We start from the raw sequence: 27,468 nt of genomic DNA on the forward strand, positions 1-27,468 counted from the left end.
TGGGCTGCGAGGAGCGATTGAACTCCAAGCCCTGCTCGGCAGGCTCCAGCTGACGGGCTATTTTTTGCCGTGGTTGACTAAATATGGTCAGGGAGGGAAGAGCAGGAGCAGGGGCCGAGCGCCCGGGGGTGCGTGTTTGGGATGCTTCGTTGGGTATATAAGCACTGGAAAGGTGGACTCGCGTCCTGACCAGAGCTCCCCCCTTCCCTCCGCCAGCCCCCCCAGCCGTGTGCATCCCCCCGCAGCCTGACCCCCAGCCCGGGCTGACCCCCGGGAGATGGAGGGGGGGGTGACAAGGAGGAGGAGGAGGAGGGAAGGGAGGGGGGGCGCAGGCACTTGTGCCGGCGCAGCCTCTCGCATCAAGGTGTGCTGCAATCCGGGCGGGCACGGTGGCTGCTCCTTAACCCCCGTTTGGCCGCGGCGCTGCCCGAGCGCGCTCCCCGCCCGCCCCGCGCAGCCCCCGCGGCACCGCGCTGCCTCCCCGCACCCCGCGGCACCGCGCCGCGATGCGCTGCAGCCGCGGCCACCGAGGGATGGACTTGTGGCGGTGCTGGGCGGCGGGGGCGAGGTAAGGGTGGGTGGGAGGGGAGGGTTTGCCTGGTGGATTTTTTTTTTTTTTTAATTTTTTTTTTTTTTTTTCTCTCCAAGTGAGGACTAATCCCATCCCTGGGCCTGCTCTCTGTTCCCTTCCTGCATTAGAGATTGGCTATAAGGAGAAGGCTGACGGCTGCAGCATGAAGCGCATTATTACCTTGTGATTCCATGACCCTCCTCTATGCATCCCTAACTCTCGAAAGCTGATTCAGCTTTCAGCTAGTGCTCTGGTGAGTCCTCTGCTGCAACAGAAGCTCCTAACTGGTATGTCTTCTTTTTTTTTTTTTTTTTTTTTCCCCTCTCTTCTGCTCTCTGTCTTGCCTTTAACCGCTACCAGCTCAGCTTGGTTTAAACACTTTTCCTGGCCAATGCAGGACTGAGTGCCCATCCAACTTACCCGGGGACTTAAATGTGGGCTTCTGCATCCGACAAATGTATGTGTGTGTGTGTGTCTGTGTGGGGATGTGCTGGATGTGTGTTTAATCTGTGGATCGCTTAGGAAACCTCACCCCCCTCTTTTTTTTTGTTCTGCCGTGGCATACTCCGCATTTTAGAAAAAAACAAAAAAACAAAAAAACAACAAAAACTAACAAACTGCAGAGCAAGCAGTGCACTAGAATAATCTGAACTGAAATGTTAGAACTTTGACATGCAACCGTTCTGCAAGGTTAAACCGGCCTTTAAATGCCTAATTCAGACACAGGCTGGCTAATGACACCTGGGGGGATTGGGGCTTTATTTATTTATTTGCAACAAACTAGTGCTATGAGCTGATATCAGGCAGAGCAAAAGGGTGAAATGTGGTTAAACTTAGCCTAACTTGCAATGATCTCAATGCTGTGGTGATTAACTCTTAAAATGCTGAGAAATGAGTATTAATTACAGGCGCATGGTTTGTGGACGATCGGAAAGGGAATATGGGGAGGAGGAGAAGTTAGGTTTCCCTGCAAAGGTTTGGAATTCAGGTTACATGAAGTGTAGCATCAATTGACTGTTATTGCTTCTGCAACTCAGAGTTGACTGTGGTCATTATATTTTATATGATAGTGGTGGTACCTATCACATGAATATACAGGCACCAGTTTGGTGAGGTGGATACTGTGGTGCACACACACTCAGGCAGATTTAGGTATGTTTTATAGCATGCATATGGATATTTTATAAGCATCTTTATGCACAGGTATATAAATGCTATATCCAAGCAGGTGTAATGTATCACCCAGACACAGCCCATCTCCAGGCTGTGTGGGGAGTGTGGATACAGGTATATGTGTGCCTGTGCCAGAGGGAGTGTGGACTGTGTAATTGTATAGGCAGAAATCTGTGATTTGTGCTGTCAGTTTAATTGCTGGGTTCCTCTCGAGCAGATGGTTGTGTCTGTGGCTCCCAAGGTCTGAGCCCAGTCTCTCTGCCATGGGCTGTGCTGGGACAAGTGCCTGCCTCCACCTCGGCCCTGCTGGTGTCTCACTTCTCCAGTGCCCAGCCCTGCACAGGGGCTGACTTCAAAGTCCCCAAAGGTTTGTGCTGCACAGCTTCAGTTTGACTTAGCCACTTGGACCTGAGCAGCACCTTGAGCCTGGGGCAGAGCTGGGAGATAATATACAGCATGTTGCTTTCCATCTCTCTCACCCCGCTCCTTCCCCTTTTGCCTTCAGGCAATACCTCAGGCTCTTCCCTCCCCTTTTATTTGCCCCTTGGCCTCTACATGATCCAGGTCTCCATCCGTTTTTCTCTCCAGAACAGCCACAGTTTTATTGCGCATGTTTTTTTTTGCCAAGAGCAAGCGTAGGAGCTCAGCGAGACCAAGTGGGTTGAGGATAGTGGCTGATGTTCACCCACCATCACTCTACTCCTGGTGGTGGCTGGAGGATGGGATCCACAGGGTGCCTCTGATGTTACATTAACGGCACCATCATGGCCATTTGTCTGTTCCTCCACCAAAAGGCACAACCCTGAAAAGCATAAGATTCCACCCAGATCCTCAAAGCAAATTTAAATCGCCACGATGAACTCTGCTGCTGTGGTTGTGTCATTGTCTTCAGTTCTAGTAAGGATTTAAAAGGTCGTTTTTTAAGAGCTCTTACACAGGGCTCGCTTTAGGTGGCTGGCAGCTGCTGTCCCACTGGTCTGCAGAATTTGGGGACTGTTTAGGACAGCCCATGTCAAATGCATTTGAGGAAATCAAACTGGGTACAAGGTGCAGATGTTTAACAGCCCAAGAAGTCTAGTAGATGTCCTTCTGCTGTCAGTCTGAAGGAAATTCAATACCATGGAGTGCTTGGCTGTGCGACACCCCACCACTAACACTTTTTGTTGTTTGTTTGGTTGTTTGCTTTTTTTTAAATCTGAATCACTCAGACTTTCCCTCACACTTTTCAGCTCTCCCTTTGCTTTAATTTCACTGCAGTCATGCATTACACCAGTGCCACAGCTCCATCTCTTTTCTCCTTAATCCAAACCAAAGGTTGAAATTTGCCTTCAAATGAGACAAATTATGATGGTTAAAAGGGCCAACAAACTGAGGCAATGAGAGGGAAGCTGCACAGAGCCAGGAGCGAGGCATGTGAGGGGTGTGAAGCGGTTTTGGGGGCTGGGGCTGAGCACAGCGGATTTACACCCGGGCTCCATGCGGCCTTTGCTTTCCAGTGATGCTGGAAGTCGATGGGGCGCAGGGAAATATTTGCTCCCCAGCTGGCAGTGATATTTTAAAAAGCAGCGAGAAGCATCGATGCAATTAGGTATTCCAAAGTGCTTAGTTTGCCACTTGCTAAGTTTACTTAAACCCTCTTTAAAGGGTTCATTAGAAGACTGTGAGGAACGGTAAAATTCATTAACACGGAGGCAGCCATCGCACATTTGCCTGTAAATTGGTATCGATCTCTGTCCGCGGCGGGCGCAGGTGAGGAGGCACCGTGCCCGCCCTGCTGAGCGAGCAGGCAGCGCCCGCCGTGACCTCCGCCGCGCTCCTGCCTAAATCCTGCCCATTATAGTCTCCCATTCAGCCCGGCCGGCCAGCGCAGCCCTGCCACTCGGCCCACATTGTTCAGGGAGCTTTAAAGCTCAGCACGGCTGCGAGGGAGGCGAGGGAGAGGGGCAGAGGCAGGGACAGGGATAGGGATGCGTGCGGGACCGAGCCTCACGGGGCACGGCGCGGCTCCGGCCAGGGCGCGCAGGGCTGCGGGGAGAACTCGGCAAGGCTTTGGCCCGAGCTCCCAGCACCTCGCTTTGGCTGCCTTTTATGTCTGCAGGTCTTCCCAAAGCCCCTTAGCTGGCGTGGAGCTCAACCGGATGAGTTATTAGAAGCAATTTTTCATTATTTTTTTTTTTTTTTTTATTTTTAATGCCCTGAACGCACCAAAAGGCATGTGCTATCTTTTGGGGGTTGCTTGTCTGCGGGGTAGTGTCTCGCTCCCAGTGACCAGGAGAGGAAAAATCATTGGATTCACTAGGTAAGATGCTTTCTTCTTCCTATGCTTTAATCTCTATTTACTGATAAAGCAATCGCGTGTCTGGGGCTGATGAGTTCTCTTACTCTGGCGAATGGAGCAGCCCTTCCCGGTCGTGGTTTGTAGATCAGTAGCTGGCCATTCGATTCTTGGCTTTCTGAAAACAAATTGGCTTTTTGTTTCCAAATTGTAGGATGGAGGCAATTGGGAATTGATACATATTTAACTTTCTCCCACATGGCTTTGTCTGAAATGAAACCTGTGTGCATATATAGCAAAGGCTTTCCTCTAAACCACATTTTGGTCTTTTTTAAATGCTAGAAGTTTATGATTTAGAATGAAACACCTACTTTTTAGGTGGAGTGGGAAGCTGGCTTTTACTCTGTGCCGTTTAGGTTTCAAAGAGCCCCTGCCAGGGCAGCCACTGGACCACTGCTGCTTTGTGTCCAGCGAATGATGCAGTTCCCCTTCCCAGGACCCAAAATCCATCACCTGCCGAGGTCTCAGCCCAGCATTACCGGCGAGGATCGGGAGCTGGGCTGTGTGTCTGTCTGCACATGGGCTGGGCAGGAGGAAAGTCTGCTGGTTTGAACTGAGCCGTAACTCACTCTCAGGATGTAAATTGTAAATCAGCGTTATTTTTCCTCCTGTGACCATATAAATGCGCATATTGAAACTACCTGCTTGAGAGACATACTTCTTTATATGCCCATATGAACCTGGCAAGCTATGGAATGTAAAGAAGTATGTATTTCAGGTGGGAATCCTTCTCAGAGGAGCAATGTGTGACCCCGGGCAAGGCGGGGGAGAAAGACAGACAGATTATTTTATATTATTATTTTTTTTAACTGCCTGACCCGGCAGACTGACTGGGGAGTCAATTGATGATCTTGTTCCAGCGCGTGTATTGTTCTGTCACTTTGCCTGTGTCAGCAGGTGGAAATGCTCATCAGGACATTAAATATTCAATATGCTGACTGCGGCATGGGCTTTGAAAGGCGATGCCAGAGGAAAGCTGGCTGTCCGCTCCTGGGTTTTAGCAGGGATGCAGGCCAATCGCTCCCTTTTCCTGCTTCCCCATCGACCCTTTTTACCCCAAAAATAAGGCTGGATAGCAAACAGAGCTGGCTGATCTTTGAATCTAGGAATAACAAAAGGAGATGGAGGGTGGGGGGAGAAGAAGAGAGAGGAAAAGGAGACAACAGTTGTGACTTGGGTGTGCAGTGTTTTAGCTTTAGTCTGCAAATTCCGCTTTTTGAATCTTTCCCGCATTAAAACTTTTTATGTTTAGAACTGGTGAGAAGGAGACCTTCCCTTTCAGTGTGTGAGCCATCGAGTCAGGGGATCATAGCTAAAGCCAGAGGAGTGCCCTGAATATAGGGGTCTTATTTTCCCAAAGGAAAATAAGAAAGTTAGACCCTTTAATTCTGGAAGCCTTTTCCTTTGTGACATTTTCCAATGTAAAATAGTTAGCTATTTTTCCAGGATCCTACAATAACGTGGCAAGATAAAAGGAATTTGGTTTAAAGACATGTTTAATGTTCTACCTAGGCGGGAGTCACATGTGAGGGTTTAAAGCTTTCAGCCCCAAATTTCCTCATGTTTCTGTGAAGTTGCAGTGATGTGCAAAGCTGAACTCCTCAAAAAAGCCGCTCCCCAGTTTCCCAAACTCCGGTTTCCATCTCTGTGGGGCCGCTGAGGGCAGCACTTTGCTTTTGAGTGATTTCCCTGCAATCACAACCCCATCTTCGTCTTGCTCACGGGTTCCTCATCATTTGGTTGGTGTGGTGCCAGGACATGTCATGCAGAGGTTAATCAAGTCTTTACCATGGCAGCATCCTCCTCCCGGCATGAGGAACAGGTGAGGTTCTAAGTTTGGATTTTGGGGAGTCTTTATCTGTCTCTGTTCATGGTGAGCACCGCCATCACTTGTTCCAGGTACACCAAGGTGGATTGAACTGCAAGCAGGTGCTCGTGAGTAGTGGGTGAGGAAAGGCAGGTTGGGCTGTTGGGGAGATTTCCTACCTGTAGGATTTGTGGGGTTTATTGTGGTGCTTCTTGTTGTTGTTATTGTTGTTTAAATTAAATGCCATGGCTGATGGAGGTGTGGGCAGTGCTGAGCCCCTTCCCAGCAGAGGAGGAGCCTTTGCTTTTTTTGCCAGGTGTCTTTGGGAAGGCTGGGTTTGCACTGGAGGATGGATGGTTTGCACATTATCCTGTTGGCTTTTTCTGATTCTCTGGCTGTGCTGGGCCCTGAAAAGCTGGGGTGTTGCTGGCTGGCAGCAGCACAGTCCCTTAGGACCCGGCTGCAGGGATGCAGCATCCCCTGGGCTCAGCCTGAGCATCAGCCACCCTGCCTGGGGACAATCCTTGGCTCCCATGACCCCACAAGGATCAGTCCTGTGAGTGTCCAGACCCATTTTGGGGTCAGACTTAAATACAAAACTGGTGGATGCTGGGAGCTGAACCCAGGCAGAAGGCACCTGGTACCATGCAGGACTGCAGTTCTGCTCCTTTGTAAATCAGCAATGTTACCTTGAGTCTCTGGATGAAAAATGAGGACAATTCTCACCATTCTGAATATCACACAACATTATATCTAATATATAATTTATATATGAAATTCCCCTCCTTTCTTTGCTGGCCCTTTGTCCCACTCCTCATTTCCCTTCTCCTTCCTTTGTTCCTTTTTTTTTTTCCTTTTTTCCTGTCTTCTTTTTTGTATTTTCTCTTTTTATTATTATTATTTTCTTTTTTCTTCCCTCCTTCTCTGTTTTCTTCCCCTTCTCAGCACAGGTTATACTAAAACCCCTGTGCCACTGCACGTTGCTCTTGCAAAGGTGTTCATGGTTTGATTTACAGCAGATACCTGCATTTGTAATGCAATTTTTATCTCCTTCCCCCCGCCTCTCTGAATTAATACGCTTGTTAATCACATGGAATTGCTAACTTTAGGAAGTCGCTAAGTGCTCAGATTTATTTTTTATGTAAATATTTTCAAAGGTATAATTCTGAGCGCTGTCTCGCAGCGTGGCAGCGGAGGTGGCAGGGGAGGCTTTGCCATGGATGGTGTCGCCTGGGCTTGGGTGATGTTAAAAATGAAATGGGGTGGATGTGGGCCCCCAAGAGCCATGGCAGCCTTGCTGTTGACACCAATGGAAGCAGGTGATGGCCACAGGCCTTTGCCAACCACTTTGCGCCGTTCTTCTGTTCTTCATCCCATTTACACCTCTTTGGATTAAACCCGCGGCTGTTGCATTGCACTGGCCCGCTCTCTTTTACAGCTAAATTAAAACTGCTTCTCTTAAACTTTTTATAAACTGGTGAGCATCTCCTGGCCTTGAGTGCTGTGGTGGGTGTGATATGAGCAGCACCCGTGCTGGACCTGCAGCGCTGGGACGCTCAGGTGCGCCCATCCATCCTGCCAGCCGAGGACTGTGCAGCGCCAGGCGCAGAAACAGGAGCTCTGAGAATTGTAAAAGCCATAAATCCAGTGGACCAAATTAGTTAAATTTTTCTATTCTATGCCTCACAAAATCCAGCCGTTCTGGAGATGAATTCCCCGCATGTAAGCGGAACTACAGGCAGGTATAAGATGGATATTTCGCACGTGCACATGAGAGCACAGGGACAAATTTGTGCCATGCGGTTTTCCCTGGCGGGTTTTTCTTTTTTCTGTACTTCTGAGTGTTTGTTACATTGATGATCCATTATTACAGTTGTTACTATTACTTAATGTTGGGAGACAGGTGGTCCCATAAATTCTAGCACCCTCTATTTTTTTTATTTTTTTAAAAAGGGGGGGCATGTTTGCAATTCAAGTTTAATAGTGCATTCATCAAGAGCAATAAAGCATTTTATTGCACAAGTATTTCAAGGGATGTGCTGGCCCTGGTAAAAGCATTAGTAAAGGGGTGCATCAGCAATCTCATTTAAAACTGTCGACCCAACGTGAAAAATGTTGCATTGAAGAATAAACTGCTATTAAGCATGATTAGATTGACCTGCAGGACAGATATTTTAGCTGCAGCAGCACAAGTCGATCAAAGTGAGCATCGCTTAGATTGCAAATTTTTTTTTTTAATGCCCTAAATTAAAAATGAAAGAGCCTCAGAATATTTAGGACCAGAGTGTGACTTTGGGGGTGAGATTTGTGCATTCGATTCGAAGCAGTTTGGGAATGTGGGGAAAGGGGGAAAAGGTATTAATTGCTGCCCCTTTAGCATACATTGAAAATATGTTACTCAGATCAACCAATCAAAAAAGAAATTGTGCTGACTCAGCACTCGGGCTAGTCTGCACGTCCGATTGCAGAAGAGATCAGCACTGCACTGCAGTATCTTTCCCTGCCTTTGACACCAGCCTAGCTGGGCAGGGCTTCCCTTGTGTTTCCCAGGACTGGTTTAGGCCAAGAACAAGAGAAGGCCCTGAAGAGAGGAGGAGAGAGTCAAGGTTGCACGAGCCTCGAGCTGCTAACAATCCTTTTTAGTCAGTAAGAAAGAGCTTCCATGCTAGGTTTGCCCTGCCAGATGCAAGCGGCATGAATTGCTTGGGAATATATCTATTTTTAAAGACTTTCACCACATCTTGCACTTAGCAGTGACTGTGGGCGAGGGGGTGGTGTGTTCCTAGCAAGAGAAATATCCTTGTTCCTCAGCTCGGATCCCTCCCTGGAAAGCCCAGGGCTGATTTCAGTGCCGCACTGGTGGCTGCCTCCCAGAGAAGACGCTGGGTTAAACGTTTGCCGCGTGATGCTGAAGTTGCTCTTGACCTCAGCCAAGCGGGCAGCGATGCTGAGAGCTGCCTTCCCACTGGGATGCGGGGGGTCACGCTGAGAGCAGCCCAGCGCTCCAAGGATGGGAGCCAAGAGGGAGCATGGACTCCCCTGCTGGCTCGCTGGGGCTGCAGACAAGTTGTGTAGCTCGCCTGCCTCAGTTTCCCTCCAAGGCAAAGTAAGTTCTTGCCGAGGAGTTGTTGAAACTGTGTTTGTGCTGTGAGGCTGAAGGAGGAGGTGGCCAAGGTGAGTGAAGGCAATGACGTGAGGCCAAGATTGTTCTGGTTTGGTTGGCATTGGCTTGCAGAGTTCTGCCTGGTGTGTATGTGGGGAGATGGCACTGCCTGCCTGGACTGTGCCCCTCTGCCGTCGTGCTGTCACGCTGAGGCTCATCTGTGCTCCCCACACCTTGGAACAGGTGCAAGGTGTCAGGTGTGGAGGCTGGACCTCAGCTGTGAGCCCATGGAGCCATGGATGCCTGGGGGGGTATCCCAGTAGGATGAGGGATGATGGGGTCTGTGGGGTGCCCCAGCACTGCGGGCTGGCTTGCTGCTCACCAGCGTGGCCGTGATCCTGCGCTGCTGGGTGACTCTGCCGATATTGGGCTATGCCAGCCTTAACCAGCCGTATGTGCCCAGCCCTGAGCACCGTGGTGGGCACCTACAGGCGGAGCAGTGTCCCTGTGGGCTGCTGTCTCCTGAGCACTGCAGCACCCCGTGATGCTGTTGAGGTGTTTTTGCCTGCACTGTGTAAGCAGCACCAGCGAGCATCCCTGGGTTAGTCTGTATTTTTCCAGAGCGGTCTGTACGGAGGAGCAGCGCTGGTGGATGACCCCCTTGTGTGCAAGGCGAAGGCTTTCAGACACAGATATGTCTTGACTAAAGCAGGATTTGATAGTCAAAGGTTTTAGCAGTTGGAACAGTTGCTGGTGGTGCTCAGGAGGCTCAAGGGAAGCAGGCGACTGACATCTCCAACAGATGCAGGGTTTTCCTTTTTTTTCCTTTTCCTTTTTTCTCCTGAAGCACAGAGCCGTGCCTGTAAATGCCTCACCATGCCCAGATATGGCCTGTGCTGGGACCTGTGCCGCTATCTAAAAAAGCCCTGGGCAGACTGATGAGCCTGGGGGAACTGGGGAACAACTGCTATAAATAGTGCTCATTCTCAGCTGCCCTTCTGGGGGGACAGGATTAGGTGGCATCTGGGCAGCCAGGAGGCGTGGGACTCGTGACCACCACCCGCAGAAGTCACCCAGCAGCTGTAAGGACAGGAGCCATCCCTGCAAAGACCTTACATAGACAAGTCAACCCTGGCATTTGGGGAGTCGGATAAAGCCACAGGAGCAGGAATCCAGTGACCTAAGAGCAATTGAGAATAAAGTTCACCGCAATGGCCGGGACAGCGCTTCCAATCTGAGCTGTGACCTGGCATTGGAGACAGGACTTGGCTTTTGGCTTTTCAAGCTGTTTGGTGCAAGCAAAGGAAGGTGTCAGGAGAGAGATGGTGGCACGGGAAGCAAAGTGCCACAAAGAGCTGCTGAGATGAAAAGACTGGTGTTCCCTTCTGGGAGGCTGCGGGTTAATTTGCTTGTTAATTTCCTGGCAGCGAGACTATTGGAAGCTCTGATTTAATATTTGTGTTTACCTCGGGTAAACAAATTAACAAAAAACCCCCAAGTCTTAATAATTTAAGACACCAACTTGATTGAAGCTAGCAGAAAGTAATGAATCTCATGTGGTCATTTCACTCCCAACCTGACAGGAGGTGGGCAGTGCCTGGAGCTCGTGGCCATGGGGATGCAGGGTAACTGGTCCCTGAAAGTGAGGACTGCAGAAAAGTGAAACAGCTTCTGAAAGAGCAGAGGAAAACTGTGTTGTGCTTGAATTGAGCTCAGAGTATTTGAAGAGAAAAGATGGAGCAGGGAGTGGGAAAGGTTTGGCCAGACAGAGGAGGTTGTTGTGCAGGTGATACCTGCAGGATGTCCTGAAATGTGTGCAGTGGGAGACTGGGGATAAAATCGTGGAGCAACACTGCAGCTTGTCCCTGAGCAGGTCTGCAGCGGGATGGGGACTGGAATGTGCAGGGTGAGATGGGTATTTATGTCCAGCCTTTGCCCCTTCTGTCCCTCACGGTGTCAGGGCTGTGCTGCACCACTTTGGCTTCTTTAAATTAAGCCAGCTTTGTCCAAAAGCCTTGTCTTTGAGACAATAAGATGCACCCGCTGAAATCTATTGTGCCATTTTTGCAAAGCCCAGCAAAAGTCACCCGTGCACCATCCCCTCCCTGTCCTCCACGCTCATTTGGCCTATTTGAAACTGAATTTATTCCTGGGAAGGTCCCCATCAATTTGCCTTGCTCTTTTGTTGACAAGTTTATTAAAAACCTGGGCAACTACATATTAAACTTTTATCAGTGTCGAGGAAGAATACGTCCTTTGAGCGGCCACAAAAGTTATGGATTGGGGCTTAATGTTTCTTGTTCCACCATTTGGCTGAGTCAGCGTAACAAATAAAAGCTGCCACTTCTTTTTTTTTTTTCCCTTTCTTGAGAGACAGTTCTTTTAACAGTGTAAGTAACTGTGTCCAGTAATGCAAAAAAGGTTTCAGGTCTGGGTAAACATGAGGGTTTTTGTTTCTCTCTGTGCCCGTAAGTCTTTAATAATTTGAATAACTAATTTAAAATAAGAAAATATGAACCCTGGAGAAAGTTGTTGCTGCTTAGCTCTGAACCAATACTTTTTGGTGAAATAACTGTTACTTGATAGTGTGTATATTAAAAAAATTTGCTGCAAATTAATAATTGTTGTACTGCAAGTGATGTGTTTTCATCCAGTGTGAGGGCAGGAAGGGGTTGGAGCAATGTTTGGTTGGGGATGTCCCTTTGCGCCGCTGCAATAGGGGATCTTCACTCTTTTTCTTTAGTCATAAGATGAAACAAAGAGGAGGGCAATATGTTGCACCAAAGATGTTAAAAATAAAGCGTTAGAATTGCATAACCTAGTTCCCATTTTGCCGTGCAGCTGAGTTTTTCGGAGTTGAAAGAAGCCTGAGAAATAATTGGTGGGAAGGAGTTTAAACTGATATAACAACAGTCAGGCGGGGGGGAAAAAGTGAGCACTGGGGGACTAAGCCACAATTCTTAAAGTCTGCTGGGCAAATAAATAAATAACACAGCATCTTTCTCTGCCTGTCACCGTGTCCAAGGATTTTTTAGTTCTCAAACAGGTTTGCTGGCATAATTTGTCAAGTCCAACAGGGAGGTTTCCGTGTGACAGCTGATCGTTTTTCACCAGGCACAGTGGTGCACCAGAGCCGTCCTGCCGGCTCGGAGCAGCTCCATAATTAGACAAGAGTTAACATTCCTGTATGAGGAGGCTCATCCCTCCTGCCCAGGGCATGGCACAGCCCGCCAGGGCCCATCCTGCGCCGCGCCCGCGGCCGGCGGGGAGCGTTCCGGACAAATCCCTCTGCCTCCAGGAGTTTATCTGCATCACCATTTGCTCCAATTATAACTAATTGGACACATATTGCACTTTCATAGAATCTAATTTTCTATTGATTTTAACGGGACTGCTGGTGTTTTGTACTATTAAGTGGTATCTTGTATCAGTTGCTGTTTAAAAACGCTGAGTGCACTCCCCTGTATGGGATTATGGAGTCAGCACATGTTTTAAAACCTGTTTAATTGTTAGGTCCATAAAATGCACAAACTGTATTAGGCTTTGTTCTCTTTTGAAAGTGTGAGTAGCAAAACAAAAAAATCCAACTCCATGACTATTTCCACAGCCAGTTTCAGGAGGTGCAGCTCCCAGAGACCTGCTCAGAGCCTTGTGCTTCGGGAAAAGAGCTTTGGAGGGACCATCTTGATCCCACACGGAGCCAGCTCCCTCCAGGTAATGATGCTCTGCATTGTTGGAACAGAGCAGGTCCATCCCTGACTTTTTTACAGCAGGCCTAGGACCAAAATTTGGGTTAAGACAGAGATAAGGTCACTTAAGATGCTCTGTATAACCAAGGAATAAGGTGATAACTTATGATAAGTGATAAGGCGATAAGGTTTGGGATGTTATTCCCTGTCACAGGTATTGCCAGGTACCTTGGCAATACACCCAAATAAAACCAGACTATCAAATTAGCCATTTCATTTCAGCAATTACTCATTGAAGCAGGGTGAAAGCAACAGTCCTCTGGTCAGCACCATTTAAAGAAGAGAAGATTTAAAGGAGAGATTTAGGGGAGGAAGGGAGAGGTGGCCTGGCAAAGAGCGTTTCCAGCAATGCATGGGGATCGCTGGCTCAGGGATATTGGATAACAGCAATAGTGGTGGAGAAGGCAGATAAAAGGAGATGGAAATAATGTTTTGGGGCAGCTGAGTTACCCCGGGGTGCTGGTGAGTTTGCTGTCAAGTTGCTGCCTTTGCTGCTCATTAGCAAGAACCACGTTGTGTTTGTTGGAGACAGGTGAGTTCATGAGGGTGTATAAATTAAATAGACACTTTATTAAGTTCAGGTAATAGTTTGGGTTTGAAAGACTGAGTGGCTACTGCAATGTCAGCAACTGCTTTAGTGCACAAAGGAACTGAATGCTTTTTAATTAAGTCAAATAAAATCCAAGCAGAAGGCTCTTGAGCCTTGTCTGGAGTCTACTTTTTGGGTTGAACATCTTTAATTTTAGAAATGTTAATAAAACACAGTCTACTTTTTCCCTGCAATAATATCAGTTCAATTAATATTTGATGTCTGTAAGGAAAAGGATAAAAGCAGCGAGCTTGTATTTTCTGGTTTACAAATGGCACATTGGGCAGAATCCTGCAACTGTGGCATTGATTTAAACATCCTTGCAAAGACACCATGCAATAAAGTTGAATCATCTGCAGTATAAGTATGGCTGTTTGGGGGAAAAAATAGCAATGTGAGAGAGTAGACATTTTCCTGTATTATCAAAAGCCACTTCATTTTGAGGAAATTTCCTCCAATTTAGTAATGTTTGGATGGAAATCAAATAACACATTAGCTTTGGGAAAGGGGAAAAAAAAAACCTTCCAAAGCTAATTACAAAGGGAATGTGCACTTCATTAAGATAAAGCTGTAGGAAATCAATGTTCTGTATTGTTGTTTTTTCCTTTTGATTGGATTTTAGAATGATAAATTGTTCATGCATTTGATCTAAAAATGATTTGTTTATTCAGATGAAGAGCAACAGTACTTTGTCTCATTTGGCCTTTTAGCTTATAATGATAATGGATTGGAGGGCTCCTCATTTCTCAAAAGTGTATTGGACTGGAATAGGCAGGAGATTTCTGGACTCAGAAGGATGGGCCCCATGCAAGGGTTCGTTGTAGGCTAATTCTATTGCATGTTGAATCTTCTGCTTCATTAGGAATATCGACAAATGCTGATAAATTCTTCGGCTTTTCTCTACTGTCTATAACACATCTTTATTAGAATATTGAGGCTGAAGTGGAAAGATCTGCAATAGAGGAGATTCTCGTGTTGGGTACTACTGATCCTTCTTGGCACAGCACTGGGGGCTTTTGCCCATTTTCCTGGATATAATCATGGGCAGCACAGCCTGCAGCCAGGCACAGGCACCACACCAGAGGGGGAGAAGCCAGCTGTGTGTTTGTTCTGCTATTTGGGCTTTGATTCACCTCTAGCCCCTGGCTCTCACTCAGCTGCCCATGGCTCTCCAGTGCCATCCCACAGCTCCTGTAGGCTGTGCCCAGCTCGGGATGGCAGCGGCAGGAGCAGGGCCATGTGCAGGGAGGCACCAGCACCTGCTCCTTCCACACCTTTCCAATGCAAGACCCAATTTAATAAGAAGGTGATTAGACCTGACTTTGCTTTGGACACAAACCTGACCGTGCTGGAGGCTGAGGTTTTGGGCCTGGTTTGGGGTGCTGTTGCAGGCTGCACTTGCAGCATTGGCACAGGCAGGAGGGGAGAGCAGCACTGATCCCTGCCTGGCTGTCAGGATTGGCAAACTCTGCTGCCAGATCCTGCCTGTTGAATCTGGCAGCGCCCAGCAGGGAGAGGTGAACCCTGTCCCTCCTGTTTCATAGTGGAGGGGGCCCACAGGCATTTGGAAATGAGTATTGCCTCACTGGAGAGATCAGGGGCTTCAGCACAGCTCAGACCTCTGACCACATCTGTAATCCATCTTGTTAGAGTGGCTGGTACAGCCCCAGAGCCCAGCCTGGCACAGACCTGGGCCCTCCCTGCTGGCAGGCTACAAGTCCTCGTAGGTTGCAGCCCTCTCCAGCTTTATAATGTGGGCTGCTCTTTCTCAGCTGCTGGGAAAGCCTCACCACCAGAGAGACAGCATTAGTTTTGATTAATGGCATCTAGAAGAGAAAACCTAATTTTCTAAAAAGGAAAACCTTACCCATAACTCACTGCAGAGAATTTAAACAAAATGTTATAGAACATCCACGCCGACTCACATTGATTTCAAATATGTTCCAAGGCACTCCCTGAAGCAAAGCAGGGGGGAGTGGGGACAGCTCTGGTCCCCAGCAGAAGATGCTCAGTGTAACCCCACTTCTCTCCCACAGTGCTGCTTTCAAAGGACTGACCCCAAATCAAGAGGACTGGGACAGTGCAGACATGCCTGGGGAGTGGATTGTGTTTGAGGTGGTGATGCTCAGGCAGTTTGATGCACTCTGTCCCAAAATCCGTGTGCCCATCAGGGTTTAGCTCTGTACAGCCTCGGTGGCTAATGGCACTTCCACCTGTACCCAATCACCAGTAAATAATTACTTTCCCTTGCCTCCAGTAAGTTACCAAAGGATGAATTTGATACTTCCAGGCCTTCACTGTCTAAGTTTCCATTTAGTTTCTTGTCTTGATTGTCTCTTGAAAAGATACCTCGAGATAACTCGATTAAATTAATTATAGAGCTCTTTTTAAAAAAACAAACTATTCTCTCTCCATCTCTCTCTCCATTTATTTATAGGCAGCTTAGAGTAACGGGTTTGGGCAGTTAAGTGATCTGCAGTGCTTACCGTGACAATGCGAAGCCTGTAATTCTTCAGGAGATAAAATGCTGGCCCACTTGCAATATTTCTGCGTGCAGAGGTTCCAAGCACAGGTGCTTTTCCCTGGTATCATCTTGCAGCATGGTGGGCTGCGAGGGAGAGGGGGGAAAAGTCACCTTTGCCTTATGACGCATATAAATTCTTTAAATAGGTTATGCACATGGCAATGTGCAATATCTGCGCGTGGCTCCGGGTTAAGAAGGAAAGGCCTGACTTTATTGGCTCCCACTGCAGAAATGATCGGAGCTGCTGTGATTTTTAAATTTGATTTACTGGGTTATTTTTAGCAGTGGGGTGTTCATGCTGCAGGGCTCTCCAGGAGAAATCAACACCCCAGTGCTGGGATGTGAACCATCACAGGAGTGACTTGGACAGCAGGGACTTGCTTTCCCCCTTTGGGGACAAATTGCCAGATTATGAGAGTGCAAGAAAGAAAAGCATTTTTTTTTTATTCCCCCCATTCATTCCTCCCTTTTGTTTCCTTTCCACCACTTTCCTGTTGGTTTCTGGTGATGGCAAATACAACCATTGCTTGAGCAGGTCTTAAACCTCCTGAAAATGCTGATTTTAATGCCAGATGAGAAAACACAGGAGGCTTCACAGTAGGGAAGCAAAGTTTGCTAACCTCTAAAAAAAGATTGCAGGTGTTCGAACCTTTTCCCTCCCATTTTTCAAGGAGAGCCCTGAGGGGAGAAGAGTTCTGCAGCCTGAGTTCCTTGGCTGTGGTCTGGGCTGGTTGCAGCAGACAACACCTCTGCTGCTGAGTGTTAGGTGTCACTTCAGATACCGAAACACAGGGCATGGAGGAGGACAGCACACCATAAAATGCTGAAAGGAAAGGAGACAGGAGGTGATAATTAAAGCACCTGGATGAAAACAATAGCCTTTACTTATGCCACACAATAATAGCAACGTGGCTCTCAAAACAGACAGAGCCAAATATCAAGTTTAAAAATGCTTCAGGCTGATGGTTCCTGCTGCAGACTATTCCACTGCTGTTCAACCTGCCTCTTTAATTCAGACCCGCTCTTCAGCCGTAGCCTCTAAGAAGCTTAAATAAATCCTGACTGCCTGAAAGTGAAGCCATTTGAACCAGTGCGGCATCAGGCAGCAAGTTCAGAAGAGGTCCAGGCAGCTGGGAAAGAAAGGACCCTGAGGAATTCTCTTCTCTGCTGCCACAGCCCATGAGGCCAAATGCTTTGCTAAAGCTGGTAAAATGGAACCAAATCAACTGTTCAATGGATTTGGTCCCCTTCAACCAGCTGTAGCTGTGCATTGATCTCTCAGACGCACCTTGGAGGATGAAACACTTGGACCTGACCAGGGCGGCTCAGGTAGAAGACAAATGGCCATTTGAACACTGCTGATAAGGAAATGATGATGATTGGCATCTACAGATCTATCACTCGGGCTCTAAACTGGTGGGCTGAGCCTGAGTCATTATGTGGTTGCCAGTCAATTCTGCCTAACGGAGACCGCTCAAGATTGATAATTCCTATCACCCTCCTCCATTGATCTCAGCTGTAACCCAGTGTATCCCCACTGCAAATGCTGTGCATTTTCATATGTGTTTGCTCACGCCCACCCCGGAGCCCTGTGCCTCAGTGTTTCGTCTGCTGCAAGGAAGAATAAAGGTTTTGATCTGAAGTTCCCTCCTTGTGTTTTGTACCACGCGCCGAGATGCTCCTTCAGCAGCTTTAGTGAAGAAATTACTGTTAGAGGGCTACCAGAGCTGGGAAGGAGTTGGGAATAACAACTGCTTCCTCACTGGCCCAAACTGCAAATATCCACTAGCCAACAAATGTTTCTTTGTTAATGAGATAAAAGCTGTGCTCCTAAAAAAGAGTTCCCTGTTTCACTTTGTTGACCTAAAAGACTTGTAAAGTCCCTACCCCAGTCTGGTTCTTATAAGCACTAATGTTATGCTAATGGAGTTAAAGAAAATCGCTCACTTTCCCGTGTAATAATGATTGGTGGGAAAGTAAGCTGGGCGTCATCCTTTCCTAGCCATCGTAAATCTATAGGACTCTCACCAGCTATGAATATTGCAGCCTTAATGAGCCATTTGGATGCAAAAGTCTGATGGGAGATTTTTCATGTCTTTACTTCTTAGCAACACCTGGCCCAAGTTAACCCCTGGCATGAGGGTGTGCAGAGATTTGTCTCTTTTCACATGCTAGAAATTAGGTTTACTTCATTTCACATCCCTGGTCCTTTAGGTACCGTTTAAGTGTTCTTACTAGGGCCAAAAGTATTCATGTGCTTCAAGATAAGGAGTCGTTTGATGGATCTGAGGCTTAACATGCATCTAATATTTATATCACTGGGTATTTAAAAGGCAAAGACATGAGGAGCAATGTTACTGCAGGACTGCCTTTCCTCAGCTAAAAGGAAAATAGTGCTTACTCGATCCTGCTGGCTCATTTTTCTGCACTTTAACAGTGCCTAAACATCCATGTCGATATCCTACTGAAGTCTACATGTGTTTTTTTTCCCCATATACTTCAGTCAGATCAGGCACATTTTCCTTCTTGCCACCAACTGATTTTTTTTTTGGCACATGTAAAAGAAATTACAGACTGTATTTTAATTAATTAATTAAATTTATTTATTTATCTTCACAACTGTGGCATCTTTCTAAGCACCTAATAATGCACCCAAAAAGGGCTCTGACCTGGCCTGATAGAAGACTTGAGTGAATGCAAAATGCATTTGTTGACGTTTTTGCCTGCAAACACAGGAGAAGGAGCAGCTCCAACCAAGCCCTGTATTAGCGTGGAGCCAGTTTGTAGCCATGGGTAGTTTGGGCGCTCGTTGCTTTCCAGTTGAAGCCTCACAGCACAGCTCTGCCCTTGGCAAAACAGCCAAGTGGCCACCACTTCTGTAACTCCGAGTCACCTCTTGACACATGATCTGCCCTCATTGCTTTGTAGTTACCCATGCTGGTTTCTGTTCACTACTCAATCCCAATCCCTAACTCCCATCTCAGAAGAATGAAGCAAAGGCATCTGCTGAGGCAGAAACCACTGTCCACACAAACCACCTCAACGCTGCCACTGCCAGTCCTGAGATTCCTGAACATCCTTGGGATGAAAGCACAAGGGAAGGGAAATCCTCAGCACAAGTCCCTAATTGCTGGCAGGGCTGTGAATGATGTTGGGACTCCAGAGGAAAAGGTTGAGTAGAAACAGATGCTTCCAGCAGGTTGTGGCCTGGGTTTCCAAAATACCATGCTCCTCCCACCTGCTCCCACAATCTGGGTTATTTTCTCTTGTTCCCCAGGGCTGCATCCAGTGTAAACAACACCATTATTAACATTCTTCTTTGGTAATGATAATTAAGTTACTAAAAAATGTCAAATGGGGAAGCTGGCAGCATTGCAACTCGAACAGAACTAGGGAATGTAAATTAAAATTTTCTTTCCTTAAAGAAGTTTGGTGCCCCCAAAACCACCTTGAATTGCAGTGAAGCTTCCACTTCTCTGGAAGCAAGAGGACATATGAATACACAGGGGTCCCAAAAGTTGGGCCATGCATTTAAATGCCTAAATGTGGATCCCACCTTCAGGCACCCATGCTTGAAGATTTCTGGCTGTGTTTTTATTGCCTAATTATATCTTTATGGAATGAGAAATTCAGTTCACTTAGCATGGAATTTCTATAACAATACAGCCAATTATGGTCTAGTCAAGGTAATATCATGCCTAAGAAGAAGGCAGCAGGTAGACTTCAGGGGAGCTCTCCAGGGACTGATAATGTGTAGGAACAAATATAAGGCATAGGCCAAAACATTGTAAATATCCTTCTCAACAATTTTTGTTTCATCCCTGCTCTCCAAATCCTTCCTGTGGCAACAGCAGGATTTGGAGCTCGCTGATATCTGCCCTTTGCAGCCGGGAGGTGCCCGGATCCTGAACCTGTCCATGGTATGAAAATTGGATGTGCTGCAGTCGATTTCCCATAAAGCACAGGAAGAGAGGAAATCTTACCACTGACTTTGAAAATCCCAGGATCAGGTCCTGGCTAAGTCATTAGAAACCTTTAGCCAACCATCCTTAACTACATCAAATCTAATTGTTCCCCATATCCTCTAAGAGGCTGCTCTGATGGCTCACCAGACACTGCTGGTTTCCTGGAAACCCTATTAGCTTCTCAAACAAGGCAATCCTGAGGACTCAGTCCTGCAAACCTTTTGTGCAAATATTAAATAACAGCGAATAATTAGCAAGAATAATCCTTTTTGCTTGACCCTCTTCTGTAATAAGGACCTTTGTCGGCGAATGCAAACGTTATTTTGAGGAGCAATTCATAATCTAGAGCTGCTGAACACATCAGCCTAAATACACTAATACTCTAATATCCGTATTTGTACAGGACTTAAAGACAGACAAAACCAGGCACGTTCTCTGTCCCAAAGACCTGAGAGCATTCACCAGTCAAGGATAGGAAGAGGAGGTGGCAAAAGAAGTGGCAAAGAGGGGACCCACTTCTGCCTTTGTCACATTTTCCAGTGTCTCAGGTGCTGTGATCAGATCAGCTGGATTCTGTCCATGGAATTTTTTTCTGCGCATCCTTTTCTTTCACCTCTTTTTCTTTTATTTATTTATTTATTTATTTATTTCTGAGAGGGGAGAAAAGAAAGGACAAGCAAGCCAACAGGCAGATAATTGTTCTGTGCTGACAGTTTGTCAAGTGATGGAAGCACAATTTTAGTCAAGAGATCTGCGTTACAGCGGCGAGTGAGCAGAAGTCTCTTCCTTTCCTCCCAGATGGCATTGACATATAGCCTGAAGGGGCTATCAGGATACAAAGCTAAAGATGGTTAAAGACATTAAAAACTGTACAATGTGAGCACCATCTACACCAGGACCATCACCTAGGAGGAAGATTCATCCTGACATATCAGGCAAAAGTCAGATCTTCTATTGGTGTTATATAAAGTTGTTGAGCCAAAGGTATTTCTGAGATAGACTAAAAAATATATATTCCTGCTGCTAACCATGTCTTTTCCAGTAGGTCTTTATTGACTCTTGAAAAGCTATGACCAATAAATGTAATGATCTGCTTTCCCTTTTCTTTCTGGGTGAACAATATCTTCTGCAGGGTGTTTATCACTGCGGGCAATGAGTGGCTTGAGCCATTCCTGTCTAACTCCACTTCCCAGCAAGACATTGAATGCATTCTCTTCATCACACTATTTCTCATATCCTGCCAGGGCTTTTGTTAATGATAAATATTGCACTCAGGATAAGATTATAAATCTTGCCATAGGATGGAGGGAATTTGAGTTCTGCATTCCTTGGATTTGGTGTTGTGCAAGTTGCTTAATTAATTTGCACAGAGAATGGGCTTAATAACATTGCATTTTTCAATAAGCAAGCAGTGCAGCTGGAGGGACAGAGAACCACGAAGAGAGCAGTTCACCTGCAGGAAAATATCCTCTACTTCCCCCATCAGCGATAAAAATGTCAATACATTGACACAACCCCTAATTAAAAATGACTGCCATAATCACGCGTATCATAGCCGTAGGACATTGGTTTGGATGAAACACAAACAGCGGGATGTGCTGCACATGTTTTCCAAAGGAAGAAAGGTTTGGATGGTGGGATCTCCTGCACACCCAAGCGAGAGCAGAGGAAGGATCCCTCAGCTCCTACGCGCGGGCTGCTCCTTCACCGCCCTTCCCACCGAGCTGAACGACGGTGACTGCCTGCACGGCCTGAGCTGTTTGCAGCCAGGAGATGAACCATATCCACGTGCCCTTTTTTGGCTGAGGTTGGAGCAGACGTCCTTCCCTTTGTGTCTGACGTGGCCAGACAGCAGGAGCGTGGCCGGGCGTAGCAGCCTGGCGGCTTCATGCATTACCTCAGCTCCTGCAGCAGTGCTGAGCTGTAGTAGCACCCAGCCCGGGGTGTGGATACCTCCTCCTTTCCCTCACAAGGAACAAAATCCCTCATTTTGGGGTATTCAGCAAGCAGAGGGACAACAGAAAACAGCTTGTGGCTGCTCCATGTAAATGATATTATGCAATTGGCGTGTCTGGATTGGATATGGATATTGGATATTGGATATTTAATGGTTGGACTTGATGATCTTAGGGGTCTTTTCCAACCTGAATGATTCCAAGAGAGATTCTCTATTTTAATGTTCAACTGCTCTTGCCTTATGCTTGTGATACCGATGTGCACCCAGGGATCTCAGCTGGCTCTAAGCACTTGTCTTTTATTCTACAAAACCAGAAATAAGCACTGAGATGCTTCATGTAGCCCTGGGGCAGAAAGGTGGGATTGCACCACAGAGCTGGGGCTGAGGAGAAGCAGCATCTGCTACAGGGGGCTGAGTAAGAGAGTGATGGGGCACAGCATGGCCAGTCTTTCTCTTGAAGAAACTCAACACCAAGGGCTTCTTTCCCAATTCCATGTGGGATGGTTATTTCGCATCTCTTAGCATCTCTGATAAAATCTGCCTCCAGCTCCTTCTGCCCTCCCATCTTATAAATCATTTTGTGCAATGCTTGACAGATGATTTCTGCTTTCTCCTGTGTAGAGGGACAGGAGTGGGGAAAGAGTGAGAGAGGGAGAGATTTGAAACTGTTTCCCAAATATTCCAGTGTCCAGGCATGAGCTGATATCCTGCCAGGAGTAAGATGTGGCCCTGTGCAACACTCACTCAGGAACAAATAATGAATGATCCTGAGCCTCTACTCAGCACAGGGAAAGGAATTAATTTCTGTCCCCCTTTTGTGGATCACCTGGAAAGTACAGGCATAATCCATCTTTCCATGGCGAGGATCATGGCCCTGTGAGCCAAAAAAAGCCTGTGAAGGACAAAACCTGGGACAACCCTTTGAGCTGGGACATCCGTCAGTCACAGAAAGAAGCAGGAAAAGAAAGAAAGAAAAAAAAGAGAAAAATACCAAATGACTTTAACTGATGTATCTTCATCTCCTGAGAGGGAAGCTGGAGCTAAGCCTGGTGTAACATCCTCACTTCATTTTGGGGATGAGCATTTCATTCCCAGCTGCCTTGGAAGTGCTAAAAACTTCACAATAATACCTTTTCATCATTTAAAAACTTCCATTGTGATCTCCAGCCTGCAGTGTCACACCAGACGATTTAATGTGGGGTGTGAGTAGATTTTCAAGCATAGACAGATTGATTCATGAGTGAATTAATCTGATGCATCTTTTAAATGGAAAACTGACATAATTTTCCATCAGAGACCTGCTAATAAAGCACATTTACTTGGTGAATCCATTTTTTCCTGTACTAAGTGCACTATATAAGGCATAAAAATACCAAATCAATAACCAAAGAGTATATAAAAATGAGACTGACAGATCAGAAACCATTGGTGAGACATCCTCTCCTTGTCTCCTTGGGGGACTCTGCTTTTGCTGCTGAAAACCACATTCCCACATTCTTCCCAGGACAGCAAGGCTGCAAAACCCCAGGTGTCCTTGCAAGTCCCAGAGGGGACTGAGAGCATGGAGCCACCTGCTTCCAGGGGTCTGGTGGCATCAGTTCTCCTGTAACCCTCCCTATTTTTAGAAGTAGATAGTTTGAGGGGGTTGGGTTTTTCTTTTTTATTAGTTTTTTATATTATTATTTTTGTTGCAGAAGGAACTGGGTAGAAGAAATGTGTTTAAAAGACAAAGACATCTTCCAGTGTATTTGTGCAGGGAGCCTGCCTAGGGAATGTGCACAAACTCTCCTTTTTTATTCTTTAGCTGGAGTACAGCAGCATGATTTCAAAGGAAATGCCTGCACAGCCTTCCCTCTGCAAACACTGCAACCATCATTCGATCAGTGCAATTCTCCCGTGTGAGCTAATTTAACAAGCAGTTGCTTTGCAGGCTGTGGAGAATTGCCTCTTACCTAATAATTCTGCTAATTTGCTTAACTTTCCCAGATTGCAAATGGCCCTGCTCTGAACAGGCAGCTCTCTAAATGAACCCCCAGACAAGCTCCTGACAAGAGCCATAGGAAAGGTGGATGGCTCAGGAGGTTAAAGCTCACAGTCTTTTATTTTGACCTTTGGGCTAGCATTCAAATTTGCTTGTTGGGAAAACTGCATTCAGCATGTATTTTCTTCAGGGATTTACGATACCCTTTTGCTTGTAATTATTCTCAGTTGATGTCTTCCATAAATTAAAGAGGCTTGTATTAGCAAGCTCCAGTCCTCTCAATTATCTTGCAAAAGTCTCCTTTTTTGTGGCTGGGAGCTACCCCACCAGGATTGCCATCCCTGCAAAGCTCCTGGTCCATGGCTACAGGCAGAGAAATAAGGAATGTACATGGGTAATACTAATGTCTGAGCAATCCCAGAAAGAAATGAAAACTGCAGTAAAGGTAAATGTCAGACTATTTAAAGACAATGTTAACTATTGATTTTTTAAAGGAGACTACCTCTTCAAAGGATGGCAAGCATGACTTCAGATACAGACAGAGCAACCCAGACGGATGGCGGAGAGAGGGAGGCAAGGGATGTGGGAAGAGAGAGGTTTTCCCAGAGAGCACAATGAATCCTTGATGAAGCCTCTGGGATTAAAGAGGTGGCTTAGTTCTGTCACAGCATCCACCCTTCAACCCGTTTAAGCACCAGGCCTTTTCCAACAAATGAAGGGCAAAGAAGCACTGATAAGCAATAAAGAGATAAGCAGCAAAGTACTCGTTTCACTGGTGTTTCCCAATGAAAAATGAACCCTTGAGCACACCCAGTGATTTGTTGTCTAAGTAGCAAAGCTCACCCAAGTTCCTGATTTTGCTTCCAGCAGAGATGCTCATTGCTCATTCTCACACCCTGGAGCAGCTCGGACTCATTATCCAGCACTGGCGCTTCCCTCCTGCACCTGTGAGCTCATACACGGACATATCCATTTTCTATATGCATGTATCCATCCTTGCCTTATGGCCCATGCTGTGATATCCCTGCCAAAGCATCCTGGAGCAGATATTCCTGGCTGCGGGCGCCTGCATCTGCAGGGAATTGTTCCTTTCAAGCTGCAGTGCAGAGACAATGCTGTACATGGTGCTTTGGGAAAATAGCACGATAAGAATTTAGTTAGGGGAGTTAAAGGTCTTCCAGGGCTGCTTTTCAAAAAGGATAACTTCTTATCTCGATGGGTGTTTCGGAACAGGAGGCATGAAGGATCTAATCCAGTGAAGTGTAATGTCAGAGAGGACAAATTAAGTTTGCATTTGGATACGAACTCTCTTTTAGAGGCAAATTTGGCTGTTGAAAGGAAAATTATTGTACACATCTACACAGCAAAGGAAATGGGTGGTGCTGGGGGGCCACTCCTCATGTCAGCAAGCTTTGACGTGGGTACAGGAGAGGAGCAGACCCTCCCAGTGCCCTCTGTTTCCCCTCTAGGAGTCATTTGGATGCTTCAGCTTGAAGATCCCACAGCTCTTATAACCCCAGCTCCCCTTCTTTGGCAGCCAGCTCAAGGTGCAGAAAACCCCAGTTCCTGGTATCTCCTAAACACAGCAGCACAACATGGTATTACTGCCTGGGGTAGTTTTTGGTTTAGATGAATTATTTCAATAAGAAGGTCTTCAGACAGTGTTAAATGACAGATAATATAATTTTTGAATGTGAGGTTCATCTGAATTTTATTTTCTGATGTTTTGACTCATTGACTTGATGTCTCTCTATTATGCACACACCTCTGGAGATGTTGCTGGCAATGATTATGCATAGCATTGAGTTAGTGAATAAAACCACTCCAGGAACTGCTTTACAGATCACAGTATTGTTTTCCCTATAATTGTCCCACAAATGGTGGAAGTTATATGGAGAGAGCAACATGCTCTGACAGAGTGCATATTTTTGCAGTGTGCATCAAATCTCACTTTGGCCTCTGAGACTTATTTCTGATGGTTCTTGGGGATTTAACTTTAAGACCAATGTATTTTAGTATCCATATACGCTCCACTGTTCATGTCATCCGGCAGCAACTGAGGATGAGCTGTCTCCTTAATATGGATGAGACACCAATTTATCTAAGTTATCACCTCCCAATCTCTCATACATCTCTGCTGTTAACTGCTGTGTTTCTGACATCCATACCTAAACTCTCTACAACTTCTTCTCCTTCAATTGAAACCATAAGTAATTTTTTGGCTGGAAGTTCTTGATATATATCTAATGGCTTCTTCATCTCTCGGCTTCAGTTCAACCACGAGGTGATGGAATCAGGCTCTGGACACTGCATTTTACACCCACAACTCTGCATAGATCCACGCAGCACACTAAGTCAGGGTGTCTTTCCAGCATCTGAAAATATATGACTGAATTAACATGTGCCAGGCTCATGCTGAACAGCACTGCAGCCCCGTTGTGCACAGCCCCAGCATTTGACTGCAGAGTCAGCAATACTCTCCCCCTTCCTGATGCATTCCCAAGCCAGCAAAACTTAGCCCTACTCCTGGTATTCTCTTTATAGAAGGTCCCAGTGGTATTATGTATCAAATAAAGGTCTCATTACTTAGATTCTGGTTCCTCCATGCATTGCTCTCGTTAATCATTCTGGTTTTCAAGCCTGTGCTACAAACCATTAGAACTGCCTCGCCTCCCACCTCTAAATTAGAGATTCCCTCCTCTGTCCCTCTGTGCCACAGGGGCCACCAACGCCCTGGGGACCACTGCTGCTGCTGCTGGGCCAGTGCAGGATGCCTGGGGGTCTCTTGGCCATGAGCTGTGGGCTTGAGTCTTACTGCAAAGGGATGGTGTCCCCTTTCTGCCCAGCCTCATTCTGGGGCCCCTGGGGGAGTTTCCACTGCTAAATACCCCACATATCCAGCTTTGTGCTGTGCAGCATCTCTAGATGCAGCCCCCTCCCAGGTGAAAAGGAAAACTCTTTGGTTGTGCCCCCAATCTCTCAACTGAATCCCTGACCTCCCTCCAAAATTGTTGGTAACAACTGAGGGCAGGGAATCACCTCCTTCTCCCCCATTCCAGTTCCCTCTGGGGTTTATTTCCAGGGAGTTCCAAGGTCTGGCAGAGATCACACTGCATTTCCCACAGACAGAAATGCAGCAGCCCCCACCCCTGTTCCCACTTCCCACACCCCTGGCCTCGACACTGCTCTTTCCAGTGTGGGATCCAGGGGATTTGCTACTTTCTCCAGGTAATATCTTTTTTAGGACCACAAACGACTTGCATAAAGCACTGGAATGAGATTCTCTTTGTGCTGAGGATGAAATGCAAAAAGGCAGAAGAGCAGGGGAGAGCACATCCTCTCTCAGCTCTATGAATTCACCAAATCTGATGGTTTATTCATTTTAATCAGCCTTGGAATTCATATATAAGTGTATATATTTATACATGTGAATTCATATAATGACACATAATTAATTTAGAATTTGGCATTTCCGAACAGGTAATTAAAATAGTTCATTGTTGATTAATCACTTGCAAAATAAATTATTAGCAATATCACTGTTAGCATTATGTTTATTACTACAATTTAGAGAAATTAAGGCAGTTCACTCACATTAAATTAAACACCAAAGCACAGCTGTAATATACCCTAGACAATATCTACTTACTCGGAGAACAAATGTGATGTGTGCATTACAGTACATTTGCTGGGTCATACATCTTGGATGGCCTC

At 46.4% G+C, this 27,468-nt stretch overlaps 1 long non-coding RNA gene across 6 annotated transcripts; it reads left to right on the forward strand.

Moving 5' to 3' along the window:
* On the forward strand, positions 1-27,009 carry LOC131584819 (uncharacterized). 6 transcript variants are annotated; one of them, XR_009278806.1, is made up of 5 exons: positions 213-568; positions 649-858; positions 3,956-4,043; positions 12,597-12,703; positions 24,249-27,009. It is a non-coding gene; the product is annotated as an uncharacterized LOC131584819 (long non-coding RNA). The 6 variants fall into 6 exon arrangements; XR_009278809.1 differs by lacking the exons at positions 213-568; positions 12,597-12,703 and adding an exon at positions 1-128 and having other exon boundaries at positions 24,249-27,008; XR_009278804.1 differs by lacking the exon at positions 12,597-12,703 and having other exon boundaries at positions 24,249-27,008.
* The last annotated feature ends 459 nt before the right edge of the window (positions 27,010-27,468 follow it).

This window comes from Poecile atricapillus, chromosome 15 (genome assembly GCF_030490865.1).
Source record: "Poecile atricapillus isolate bPoeAtr1 chromosome 15, bPoeAtr1.hap1, whole genome shotgun sequence".
Classification (NCBI taxonomy): domain Eukaryota; kingdom Metazoa; phylum Chordata; class Aves; order Passeriformes; family Paridae; genus Poecile; species Poecile atricapillus.